The 12,480-nt window shown below is 43.4% G+C and overlaps 1 long non-coding RNA gene across 4 annotated transcripts in view; it reads right to left on the bottom strand.

Moving 5' to 3' along the window:
- LOC142603688 (uncharacterized) overlaps window positions 1–11,413 on the bottom strand; it is a 31,123-nt gene extending 19,710 nt beyond the window's left edge. For 3 of the 4 annotated variants that reach the window (XR_012837583.1, XR_012837581.1, XR_012837582.1), the window contains exons 1-2: window positions 10,891–11,413; window positions 8,447–8,574 (exon numbers count right to left, since the gene is read on the bottom strand). This is a non-coding gene — a long non-coding RNA (uncharacterized LOC142603688). The remainder of the gene's footprint in view (window positions 1–8,446; window positions 8,575–10,890) is intronic. The other variant, XR_012837584.1, reaches the window with a different exon arrangement.
- Between the last annotated feature and the right edge of the window lie 1,067 nt (window positions 11,414–12,480).

Below are 12,480 nucleotides of genomic sequence, written 5' to 3'. Positions count from 1 at the left end.
TCAGCACCTGTTTTTTGCAGATGATTTCAGCTCTAGCCCTACTGCCTTTCCCTCCTTTCCTTTCTCACTGTGCTCTAACAATCTGTTGTTGCCGGTCTACTTTCCCACGAATGGTCAGAGTCTCACCAAACAGGGCAAAGCTGTGGTCAATATCTCCTGCCAGGACATGTTATATGACACTATTGTGGCCAAGCAGCTGCCCCCTTCCTCCCCCCCAGCTACATCTTCCTCCTTGTGAAACCATCCCCTCAGAACCAGAAGAACCCGCTCTGGGGTAAGGTGCCTGATTAGGGCTAGCAGGAATTGGTCCTGACATTTTGTTATTAGAGCTGACACCAGAGTTCAAAGAGGTGCTGCTTAGATGCACCTCCCACTAACGTCACCAGCGTGGAAGGTGCTTTGCACGCCTCAGTATTAGCCCCAGCGTTATCACAGGACAAATCATAACCATCATAATAAAATTTTGCAATAACCTCAGTTTAATTAATAGTGAGGAGAAAAAAGTCTTGCCAGGCCAGATGGCAAACTCTGAGGTTCTCACGTGATGACTGTCAAATTACTGTCTCCACAAAAGAACGTCACAGAGCACATTTAATAAACCTTGGAAATGTTTATCAAAGCAGCAGTAAAGATCCTGGCTGATCTGCCAGGATCCGTCCACATGAAGTAGCCAAATGCAGAGTTGGGTTTTAAGGAGTTACCACCAATAAAGGACTTAAGTGCATAAAACTAGACTTCAACTGAACTCAAGCACTTAAGTCCAGAGTCACAGAGGTCACTATCTCTCAGCCACCTGCACGCTGTGATTTCTGCTTGGTTCACATTCAAGTTTTCTGCTTCCGCACCTGCCCAGAACAGGATCTCCAAGAAGATGCACTTTACGCTATCCTCCATGGGCATCGAGAGACGAGGTGCCCCTTCTCTGAACATCTTAAGGCATGGGGTCTTGCAAAACAGCTTTGAGAACACCAAATGCAGCCTGAGGCTCCTCACGCTAAGCAGTTCTGATCACCTCACTCTAAAACAGAAGTTGCCCGCCAACAGCAGGATGGGGAGAGCAAACATCCCGTTAGTGGAAAGCATGGTTTCACTCTGAAGAGCTTCACCCAGAGTAGCTGATCAGCTGACAGTTAGACAGTCTCATGGGAAGTGAGAGACGAGCACTCTCAAATTGAGGAACGCATTGAACCCAGGTCTCCCACTTCCTCAGTGAATGCTCTAAAATACAGTGACTTAGAAGACAGACACCAGCCAGAAGGAAGAAGCACTGCTCTTACTTCCAAGGTATTGCTGGCACTGTCCTTGGGGAGAAGACTCTCAGAGTCCTTACAGGACTCAAGCATGAGGCCTTGAGTGAGTTTTCTGTGCTCTGATGGGATGGCAGGGATGTGAGAGTGGAAGAAGATTTCAGAAACACCTGTATTTTCAGTCTGCCCTCTAGACATCAAACATGCTCTCTATTTGGGAGACAGATATCTCAAATGTCTAGGTTAGGTCTGGATGTAGCCCAGATGTGAACAGGGAGAATGAGGGGGAAGGAAGGGCTATGCCATTGTACAGCATTTCTGCTCTGGTCCCTGGGAACACACGCTCATCCAGGCTACAATCTCCACAACCCATCCCAGCAGCCTGACCTGGTGACTCCTCCCTGTCCACGGGCTAGGAAGCCTTGGCACAAGAGCACTGCTTTTGGCTCCAGGGTCTGGCTCTTGAGGTTAGAGATGGCGGCACCTCCTGTTCAGATACCTGTGCCCTGTACTGAGCCTCCTGCACCCCAACCCGCAGTCAGTCAGCACCTCTCCTATAGCTCAGGGCACTGGGGTGCCTGGGGGGCACTATTAGCATAAGGGTCTTTCATTTCATGTGTGTTCTTTGGATGAAAGGATGTGGTTAACTGAAGCTTTATAGGTCTTTTGGCTAGTGAATGGACATATTCTATGGGAATTTGTTTTGTCTTCTGGTGGGACAGGACACTTTGAAAATTGCTTTCCCCCCCTTTGTAGAAAATAGGAGGAAAAAAATGGCTTGACACTTTCACACTTCAGTAAAACACTCTTTAAAGTGTACTAAGTTCTGCCTCATCTGGGTGAAAGTGCATTGTACTTTCATGGCTTTATGTGTTATCTTGCAATAACAACAACAAGAAAACAAGCCTTCCATATAAAACAAAGCAATAAAAGAGCATCAGCTTCAAGTTTGGCTAGTAATTCCATGCAGAGTATTTTCAGGCCTGTCATGAAAAAAAACACCATAACACAATTTTTGCAAGTTGTTGGCAGATGGCATTTCCATTTTCAGTGTAACTCAAAAGGCTGAAGTGACTGACACCACTCTTAACTTTAGTTAAGCCCTACCGTAGCTGCTGTAGCCACTGCAGAGTTCTGCTTTCATGTTGCTGCTAGCACAGGGAGTTTCAGAAGAATTTTGGATTGGCTTGGATACAAGTCTAGCAGGGTGCTACAAATAGAAATAGCAGAAGAAGGTAGTAGAGTAAAAATATGCAGTGTTAGATCACGGGTAGAGAAGCGGCACAGACAGAAAGTCAATGAAAGGGATAGGCATGCTGTTGCTCCCTGCCATTTGCTACAATTTTGAATGCACTCCATTTCCAAATCCCCGACAAAATTCCCACTTGCATTAACTTTGCCTCTCTCCTTCATATCAACGTTAGTAGCCTTTCTGGATAAAAAGGCAGCCATACTAGGAAGGAGAATGGCTGCTTTCAAAGCCACCCTGTGCATTGCATAATAGTTCACATGGTCACCATATAAAAGCTATAAATTTTCATCTTGCAACAGGTACAGTGGGGCTGAATAAGTAACCCTGCACTTGAACCTTTCTGACCTTTGGGGATACATGTTTGTAGTCTGGGCTCGATCCATTCATATGGTGGCCCACATCTGAAAATCTGCGTGCCTGCAGCCAGGCTTTGTTGATGCACCTAATGGCCTGGTTTGTTTTCCAAGGTGCAGACCACGTCCAGTTCCTCCTGACTCCCGCAGGATTCGTCAGTCACATTAAGGAATCTGAATATGGATTTAGGAGCCTAACTTTTGGCACTTGGGGTGGAAAACTTTAGCCAATAAGACTGCACAATCCTATTACCATGACAGCTCGGGAATGTGAGAACTCAGCAGTTTGGAATAAGGCACCACATTAAAATAGATTAAACTGAAAACAGCCCTTACGGCCTACGGCGCCTAGGACAAGTGTCTGCCAGCTGAAATGCCTTGTAGGTAACTGTTTGCTAGTGAATCAGGTGCTGGCTGAAGGTGCCCACAGTTGCCTCAAGACACAGACAGATTTTTTTTTTTTCCAGAGACACTATTTTTTTTTTTTAGCGCCATATGAAACTCAGCAGCTCCAACCCTAAGGGGATCCATGCAAACCTCCTGCTTGCTCTGGTTCCCATGGCACTCACATCCACTGAGTTTCACTTTGAATTTCAGCCTCACAAATCTCCAAACTCAGCCCAGAGTGATAAACTGTGCCAATGCTGAGCTCCAGCTATGGAGCAGGACTGCTCCCCTTTCTTTTAACACTACTGTATGAAACAATGGAGGAACTAAGTTGCCCTACCATGATACAGGAAAAATATGATCAGCATCCAGTGCAAGGTGTTGGGAGGACTTATTTCCTGGTCCATTTGCAGCCTGAGGGTGAGACAAAGGGTGAGTTTGTTTCCCTGGCTGGCGTCTTCCTGCTAGCCAGGGACAAAAGTCAGTTGTCCCTTGGTTCTCTTACATCTGTCCAGCAATGACCACAGAGATTTGCTGACCTGCTGGTGGGCACTTCTAACAGTTGATGGGGTTGCATTTCAGTGGCTCTGCATTTTCTTCTCCGACAGCTCCCAGAGGACAGTGATGCTTTTATGCTTAATATATGCTGTCATTTTGTATTATATCTTTTCTTTGGAAGTAAGTTCATAAATGACCAAAACAAAACACAATCCCAGACCCCAAAATCCAAACACCAAAGAAAGCCGAGGAGTGCTGCAGACATCACAAATGAATTACTGCTCCTTCAGCTGACACAGAGTCAAAAGAAGCCATAGCCCTGCCTGCTTTACAAGAGTGATCTGCCATAGAGCGGTGGTTACTGGTCACTAGCATTACTTCCCTGGATTTCTGCTCTTTTTCTTCTCCAGTCCCATGATGTGGTGAGGCCCTTGATAGAGGCTTTTCCTGCTGTATCAGCATTTGTGGCATAAACAAAAAATTTGTGACAATAGAGCAAACCTTTGGATTCCACAGCTGGGTTGCTTAAAGACATAAATGACCAAGCAAAACCCATGCGCCTAACTGTCCTCCTCCTCAATCTGTCCTCCCATGCCTGATTCATGCAGCAGTCACACAGTGACAGCAAGGATTACAGTCTTGCATAAAGAACTGACAAATGACTTGCTCAAAGCAGACTGGATGTATTCTCATGTAATGGTTCAATGTGCCAAAATAATATTACGAGCACACTCCATCCAATTTCATCTTCAGCTGAGTATAGTAACTCACTGAATATTGCAGTACACTTGACAGATTAAGAAATCTTTTTATTTTATTAGGTTTAATTCCCTGCACATCTCTCTGTTTTCCCTGCAGGATTGCTTGGGAATGCCTTACAGTAACAGGATCAAGAAAAGTATATACCAGGTATGTGAATGAGTAACTCTGCCCCATGATAAAAACCATTCTAAAACTTTGAGGGGATTTCAGAGTAGATCTATTTCTGTAGATACAGGTTGTCTGAAAACATCATTGACTAGGTTCTGGTGTAATAAATAAAAATAGGTAAATGATAGCTGGCGATACATCTCCTCCAAGCCCTAGGTTTTTCAAAGGCGCCCTCTGTTCCCTACACTCTACATACAATCTGCATGTTTTAAGATTCAGAAGGCACCTTTTTTCATACGTAACTTTAAAAATTTACACTAGGCTTTCTAATCCTAAAATACCTCTGTGGCACAAAGCCACACATGCAATACGTGGGTGGAAAAGCTGTCAGCATAGCGGAAAAAATATTCTGCTGAAACTCAAAACTTTGCAGAAACGGCTGAGTCACTCTTTCACAGTTAAGGTAGTCTGGGCTTGTTACCCTCTTCTATGCCTCTGGATGGTGTTTGGCACACGCCCCCATCCACTGACTGCCAGTGACTCCAGTATACCTCTACACAAGAACTGCTTTGGAAGTATTGCGCTGACTTTCCTCACACAGGTGTATCTTGTCATACCCCCACACACGAACTGAATGAATGCTGACCGTCCTGGAGACTCAAAGCTCTTGGGTACATACAGCAAGGCAGGTAGATTTGCACTGGCCAATTCACATACATCAGCTCTACCTGGGTATGCAAGATGATACTGCAACACTGCCAACTTACAATTTGATCACAGTTCTCAAGGCAAACAATGTTTTCCTGACCTCCTGAGAATGAATGCTTTTTTATTAAAAAGCATGAACATAGTGAAAGTTTGAAAACCTAGCTCAAGTACACTAAGCTAAAGGAATGAGACAAAAAAATGAAAAAAATATGTCCTTGTTTATGCTTCTCTTTTTTCTTTTCCTTATTTTCTTTTTTTTTTTCCTTTTCTTTTCTTTTTAAGTCTCCTGATTCTTCAGTCAGCATTATTGTTTTGGCTGGGAAGAGGGAGCTGCCTATGAGCCATTTATTAGCACATAAAATTACTGAAATTGCAAAAGTCCAGAAGTCATAACTGCTAACAGATTATAGACTCTACTAATGTAGTCACATATGAAATCTATAAAGCTTATTTTAAAAGGAACTCCAGTACAGACTATACATTTTGATCCCCAGAAAATATAATTTGGCTTGAAAATCTTTTGATCCTTTGACCTGTATTTTAATCAGAATTCAAGATCTTCCTGAAAAGTTGTATTTGTGTGTCCAAATCATGAAAGTCTACATACACGTAAACAACAGCTTAATTTGTATGTGCAACAATGTACCAGATTTTCAGTGTGTAAGAATCATTTTCATATGAACTCCAGCAACAATTTGTGTCCAGCTGCACTGTACACACACAGCCATGTGAATGCTATCACTGGGATTCACAGTTGCTTATGGGGCAAGTTTGCCACTGTAAACAGCAATATCAGAACATAACTTTTGCATTTTAAGCCCTATGACGACAAGCACACTCTGACAAATCTTCCATGAAAGCTTGTTTCCCAGTTTTGTTAGCTGCTAACATGATAGCTGCTAGCCAGTTTAACTTGCATCCTTGTGTTTGCTCCTCCAGTGGGAGGATATATTCCACACTGTACACCATAAAAGGGTGCCCAGGATGGACACATACCCCAAACTTGAATTGTTCCCTTACTCTGTTCTTCTGTCACACTGGAATTATGGGTGGGACACTTGTAATGGAAGAAATGCAGGGAAGGATTCCCCTATGTTTCAAAATTTTCTGAAACTTTTCTCGTTGTTCTCATATTTCACAAAACCCAGCAGTCCTCCAGCAAGAACGCTTTGCTTTTCACGGGAAATGACTCTGACTGGGGCAAAAATATGCTTTTCTAAATAAACAGATTATCTTATAGAGCATGAAAGCTAAAAAAAATAAAGTAGCCTCGGCACGCCTACACCCTGCCTGCCATCACCAAGCACACACACATGCCCAAGCTTTGACCGGATACCATTTCAAGTGCTAGGCCCTCCAAGAGCAGATGCCAGACAGCTTGTTCTCTCTCAGGCCCTCTCTCTCCTTTTCCTGGATTCCTCTCCCTGAACATTTGCTCCCGATCCAGTTAAACTCAATGCAAATTTTGCCACCGGCAAAATCTAACTCTAAATATCCTCACTTCTACATCCTAACTGCAGCCTTTTTTCTTCTCTGTTCTCTAACTTTCCCTCAGTATCATGTTTTCTTCCAAATATATCCCTCCTTGTCTCAAACAGCCTTGTTTATGCTTCTGCTCACTGATGGCTGCCCATAGCTGGCCACAACTCAGTGTCCTTCCAGGAAGCCCCCGCTGAGTCAACCATTAACACCCAGCAAAACCGATGAAAGGACACCTGTAGTCTATACCAGACACGGAGCAGGCATCTTGCACAGAAGTACGTAAGCCTTTAAAAACCACTGCTCAGTTATAAGCACAAAATACACATCCCAAAATATATACTGTTCAGCTGAGCCCTAAAATGTTTTCATTACTTGAAATCCTCTCCTATTTGCTACTGAAAGGGGAAGAGCAAATTTCACTTGATTAAATGAATACATGAAAACTCTCTCAGCCAGTTGCTCATGAGCTCTTGCAGGGATAATCCAGGTCACTGACGTAACACTGAGGAACATATCCAGCTACTGAACAAAAGTCATGACGAACACCAGTCATGTCAAGAAACATCTGTCACTGTTTAAAATTCTAAGGAAATCATCCATACACAAATTAGCTAATAAAAGTCACAGTTATACTACTGATAGCTAAAAAATCAGATTTTCTACACCACTTGGTAATCAAATTACAAAATAAATTACATGAACTAAATTAAAATAGTGAATGACATTCTTCACATATTATATAATGACCTATATCTTGTTATATGGTCTCATGACACATCCACTCAGAATTTGCCTTAGCAAAGGCCACCTTTAAATTGGTTTTATCAACTCAGAATTCTTGATGTGATATTTGCAAATGTTACTGCTCACAATGCAAACACAAAGCAGTATACCTAGAGCTTTATTTATTTACATTCCCTACATGTTCACTTAAAATCAGAACTCGATGCTTTCATGTGATAATCATATATTGATTTTTTCAAACAAATGTTGCCAATAGAGTTATTATATACATTCCTCACTTAGCAAGCCAAATAATACAGTGCTATTCTTAAAACTGCAGTCTAGGGAATCAAATCCTAGTTTTATTGCAGTCAATAGCAACCCCCCTTGCCTCCAGAAACAATTGGAATAAGCCAATTCTGTAACCAATAATAAGATAGGTCAAGAAATTTTTGGTATGAAAATTCTGGCAATCCCATTCTTTTGATATTTAACATGAGTTCCAGTAAACACAGGAGGGTTGCTGACTGGAATGAAGCAAGCAGCACTGGCACATAGTCTTCTAAATTTAATATTATTTTATTAGAAGTCTAAATGCTAATTTGCACAATTACGAATCAACAACAGACAATCATTTTAGCCTGACTCTGTCACCAGGGTTTTAACTGAACTGGCATGTCAATAAAAATGTGAAAATAACTTTTTAAAAGTTAGTGAATATACGTTCTCAGTCCACCAAACTGAACTTGGTTGCACCAAAGCAAATTAAACCCTACTGTATAAATGACAACATAATGGAAATAAAATAAACAGACAGAGACAACTATAAGCATGTATATAAAAGCTAGAATACGTGACACTTAGTGACCAACAGCAGGTTTGGCATTCAGCCCTGATCTCACAGTTGCTGTTTCAGGTGTACTTACTGGTATTTGTTTGCATTGTCTCCTCTCCCTGAGGGTCTTCAGTACAAATTACGTGGTGGATCCAATACATATCAGCAGGCCAAGATCTATTTGGTTCTTGAGGCAGGTCTACAGGCAGATATTAGAAGCTGTGGAGGGAATTCCAAGAGTGAGAAAACTGAGGTACAAAAGTTCTCCAGTATTCAAGAAAGTTCTGAGACATTTTGAGGCATTTATTCAGCCAAAAATTTCCCTGACTCCAATGGGATTTTGCCAGAGAAAGTGGCTTGAATGCTTAAAGTAGGGTTAATTCCTAAATGTGGTTCTTTATTTTAAATGTAAATAATTAGAAATCACAAAGTCCTGCTCAGAAAAGGTGCTGTGCTGGACCCCCTCTACAGTCTCTTGCTACACTCTCAGTGAAGCGGCACTCAGAAAAGCATCCATTGCTGCCTACTACCAAGCATCCTCACATTTCGAAGGAGAAGTCAAGTCATCAAACCAATAAAGGAAGGAGTAACGCTGAAAACTAGGGGGGGGTCTTGAATCTCTCTGTTGACTAGAAACTGTTGTTAAAATGTAAGTTGCCCTGCTGCACAGAAAATACAGTCAGTGCAGGTAATCAGAGCCAGCTTCCACCGCATGGGCCCAATCCTGTTCCCACTGAAGTCAGTGGCAGAACTCCAACCTGTTTAATGGGAACTGCAACAAGCTTTCTATCTACTTAATATAAATGAAGATACGCATCTCCTCTTTGACATATTTTGGGCTCAAAGCCATTGGCTGACACTTGTTTGGTTCTCTGCATGTACGTGACTCATGGGATAATGTAATGCCTGATTTCCATTCTGCCAGACCTGTCTTTCTCCGTGGTTAACTATTAATTTCAGAGGCAAGATGCAATATTGAAGTAAAATAGGATGGTGTTAAACTAAGAAAATTGCACTTAAATATTTAGACTAAATGAATGGGATTCTCTTTTGTGAAGATTCCCTTCCAATTAAACAGGTATACCCATATAGTCCTTAAGACATCAGCATATTGATCCTGCATAACAGGGAGTTTGTAGAAGTCTCTAGCAAAGTACTTGGCAGGCAAGGTAGTCTAAACACACTGCCTTTACCCTGCCAGGACAGCTCCAGGAGAAACCTGATAATGACATTTAAAAATCTGTATTCCAAATAGTTGATTTTTGTTTCAGGTTACCTACACAGAACTGGGTTACTCTAGACATACAGGTGTTCAATAAACTATGATGCTGATTTTCCAGCAAAGCTGTAAACTCTTTGGGATAAGGGCTTTCTCTCTTTGGATCCATATTCTAATTTTGAGACACTAAGTACTACCATAAAAAAGAAATTATTAATAATATAATATGGGCTGGAAGGAATTATCTGAACAGACTTTCTGATTTTTCTCAAGTTTCTTGTGATATGCTTGTTATTACCAAGTGTTTTCTCAGCTATAAAATGCAGTTACCTCATATATGATACAGTAAATCGCACTGAAACAGTGGTATTTCCATGGAAGGTGTGTGTTTGTATGTGATTTCTCTTGTATAAACACAGATGTCATTACAGGGGAAGAAAGAGATGCCCAGAACCAGAGCTGTCAACGTATAAAACATTATTTTTTACTTCATCTATCATTAATGAGGGCAGTGGGCCTGTTCCTCCACCCTTTACTCAATTAGACATTTGCCATTCTTTTCACCACTGAATTGGGTCAAACCCAATTCAACCAGTAAATTCAAACCACTAAGTGCAAAGCACTGAGAAGCACCTGCTTTCTCCTAACAGCAAAGCATCTTGCACTGCCCCCCTTCAGTGTGGAAATTTGTGTGGAACACTCCACTCCAAAAACTGTTCCTATCCTCCAACCCCCTGAAGCAGGTGCATGAGGCAAGCTCCCCAGGGGCAATTTGTCCATCACAGCAGAAAAAAATAAATCACTGAGAAATCCTGACATTCCTCCACCACCCCCAACCTGCTGCAGGACTTTGCTATGGTTGTGAGCAATCTCTCAACTCTGTACACAGTGACAGCAGACAACTACTCCCTTCCTCCCCAACATGTGATTACTCGCTCGGCCTCTCAGTCGCTGTCCACCCCCACATCTCATCCTTTCTGTGTCCCCAACCCTGTGTCTGGGACTGGTGAGGGGTGGAGAAGGAAGGACTGCACAGCCATACTTGCGTGGCAGGATGGGCAGAGGCTGGCAGCATCGCAGCAGTGCTGCGTATAAAAGGAACAGGCTCGGTGGGAAACTTTCAAAAAGCCACCCCGCGGTTGTGAAGACAAATGCCACTGAGTATATATACACACCCACAGCCCAGCACTGGAGCTGCTCAAGCCCTTGCCCAAGCCAGGATAAATAGTCTTGGTGTGGGGTGCACGTGTGCAGGAAGATGAGTGGGAATGCTATGTGTGAGGCTAGCCCCCTGCACACAGTCCAGCCACACTTACCTGCTGCATTCATGGCACGCTGCAGCAGCGCAGCCTCTGCCAGCCATCCTCTTCTGCAGCAGCATGGACTGGCAGCTGTTTTCACATGAGTGTGCTGGACTAGACGATCCCCAGAGGTTCCTTCCAGCTCCAACTGTCCTGTGATATTTGGAGTAGACAGTGCATAAAAATCCTTTCCACCACCCAGCGTTTATAAAGTATGCCTAAACACTGCTGAAACAGTCAAGGCATGGGGTCACACGAGACCGGAGCATTACAGTACTGCTTGCTTTGACACTGGTGTTAAGGCAAACGTCCCTGAACACACTGCTGTGAGAACTTTTTCACCTGGGCAATGATTTAGGGACTTGTCGAAGGCTCAGCTGTGTGCAGGGGTAAGGGTTCAGGTTGGGAGGAAGAGAAAATGCAGAGCTGCAGCTGGGAAGGACTGGGAGAGGGCTGCCAAAGTAAAATGCAGGCTGCGAAGAGCACAAAGAGGCTGCAAAGAACACTGTGCTCTGAGAACTTTTTTTGTGTAGGCTGCGGTTGGGGGCCCTGTCGAAGGCTCAGCCTACAGTTAGGGTTAGGATTAGGGAATGCTGCTCACTTTGGCACTGTGTTTAAGGCAAGTGTCTCTAAACACTTTCCTGCTATCAATAATTTACCCTTCATAATATTCCAGGGCATGCTGTGTTTATATAACTATTGAAACACCTACGTGGTAGATAGGTGATCCTAATTTTGAATCATAGAATGGTTGATTCTTCTGCCACTGAAGACCTGTTTAATCTACAGTTCATTTAAATTAATGGAAAAATCTGCTTTGTCTGAGGCCATAAATGATTTGCTGAAACCACACACACACACACACACACACAGAGTGAGTCACAGTTCAGAACATAACTCAAACGACCAGGACTGTATTCCCATGCTCTAACCACTAGATTACAGTCCCTCCCACATATACCCTGCAATAATCTTTGCTCAAATGATAACAGTGTTTCCCCACTTTACACGTTGGACGGCATTACTGAGTAAAGCACATCATACCTGATGGGAGTACAGCTCTGCAGGGCTGGGGGAGGAAGGAAGCACAAGTTAAAGGCATTATTTTTGCTCAACACCACTAGAACTTAACTCTTCCCTTGGAAAAGTCATGAAAAAAGCTCTGAATCCACCGATTTACACCTAACTGAAAAATAAAATTCTTAATCCTGATCTGCAGTCATCCTTTACCCATACCAAGCAGCGTTTGCACACCGACCAGCACAGTGGATTTCGGAGGAGCAGCCTTACCTTTCCTCCACTCCACAGACTGGCACAGACCGCGCTGAGAGGAGGCAAAGCCTCTTGGCACCCTCAGAGCTGCCCCCATCAACCATTTTGCGCAGGGGGCCACACAGGACTTACATGGCTGCACCTGCAGGCAGCTGAGGTGCTTTGGGAGCCATGTTGATGAGACATGCTGCCTCATGGCCTGGGCTTCATCATCTCAGTCATGTGCGGGTCCAAATCACTGTCTCTGGGATGTTTAATTTCTGCTGTCGATGTGCCACACCGGGCACGGGGGCAACGAGCGACAGGGAGCTCTGGTCTCCCGGGGGCATCACC

This window comes from Balearica regulorum, chromosome 13 (assembly GCF_011004875.1).
Source record: "Balearica regulorum gibbericeps isolate bBalReg1 chromosome 13, bBalReg1.pri, whole genome shotgun sequence".
Classification (NCBI taxonomy): Eukaryota; Metazoa; Chordata; class Aves; order Gruiformes; family Gruidae; genus Balearica; species Balearica regulorum.
Note: the sequence above shows the minus strand (reverse complement) of the source record. Positions and strands in the feature narration are given on the sequence as shown.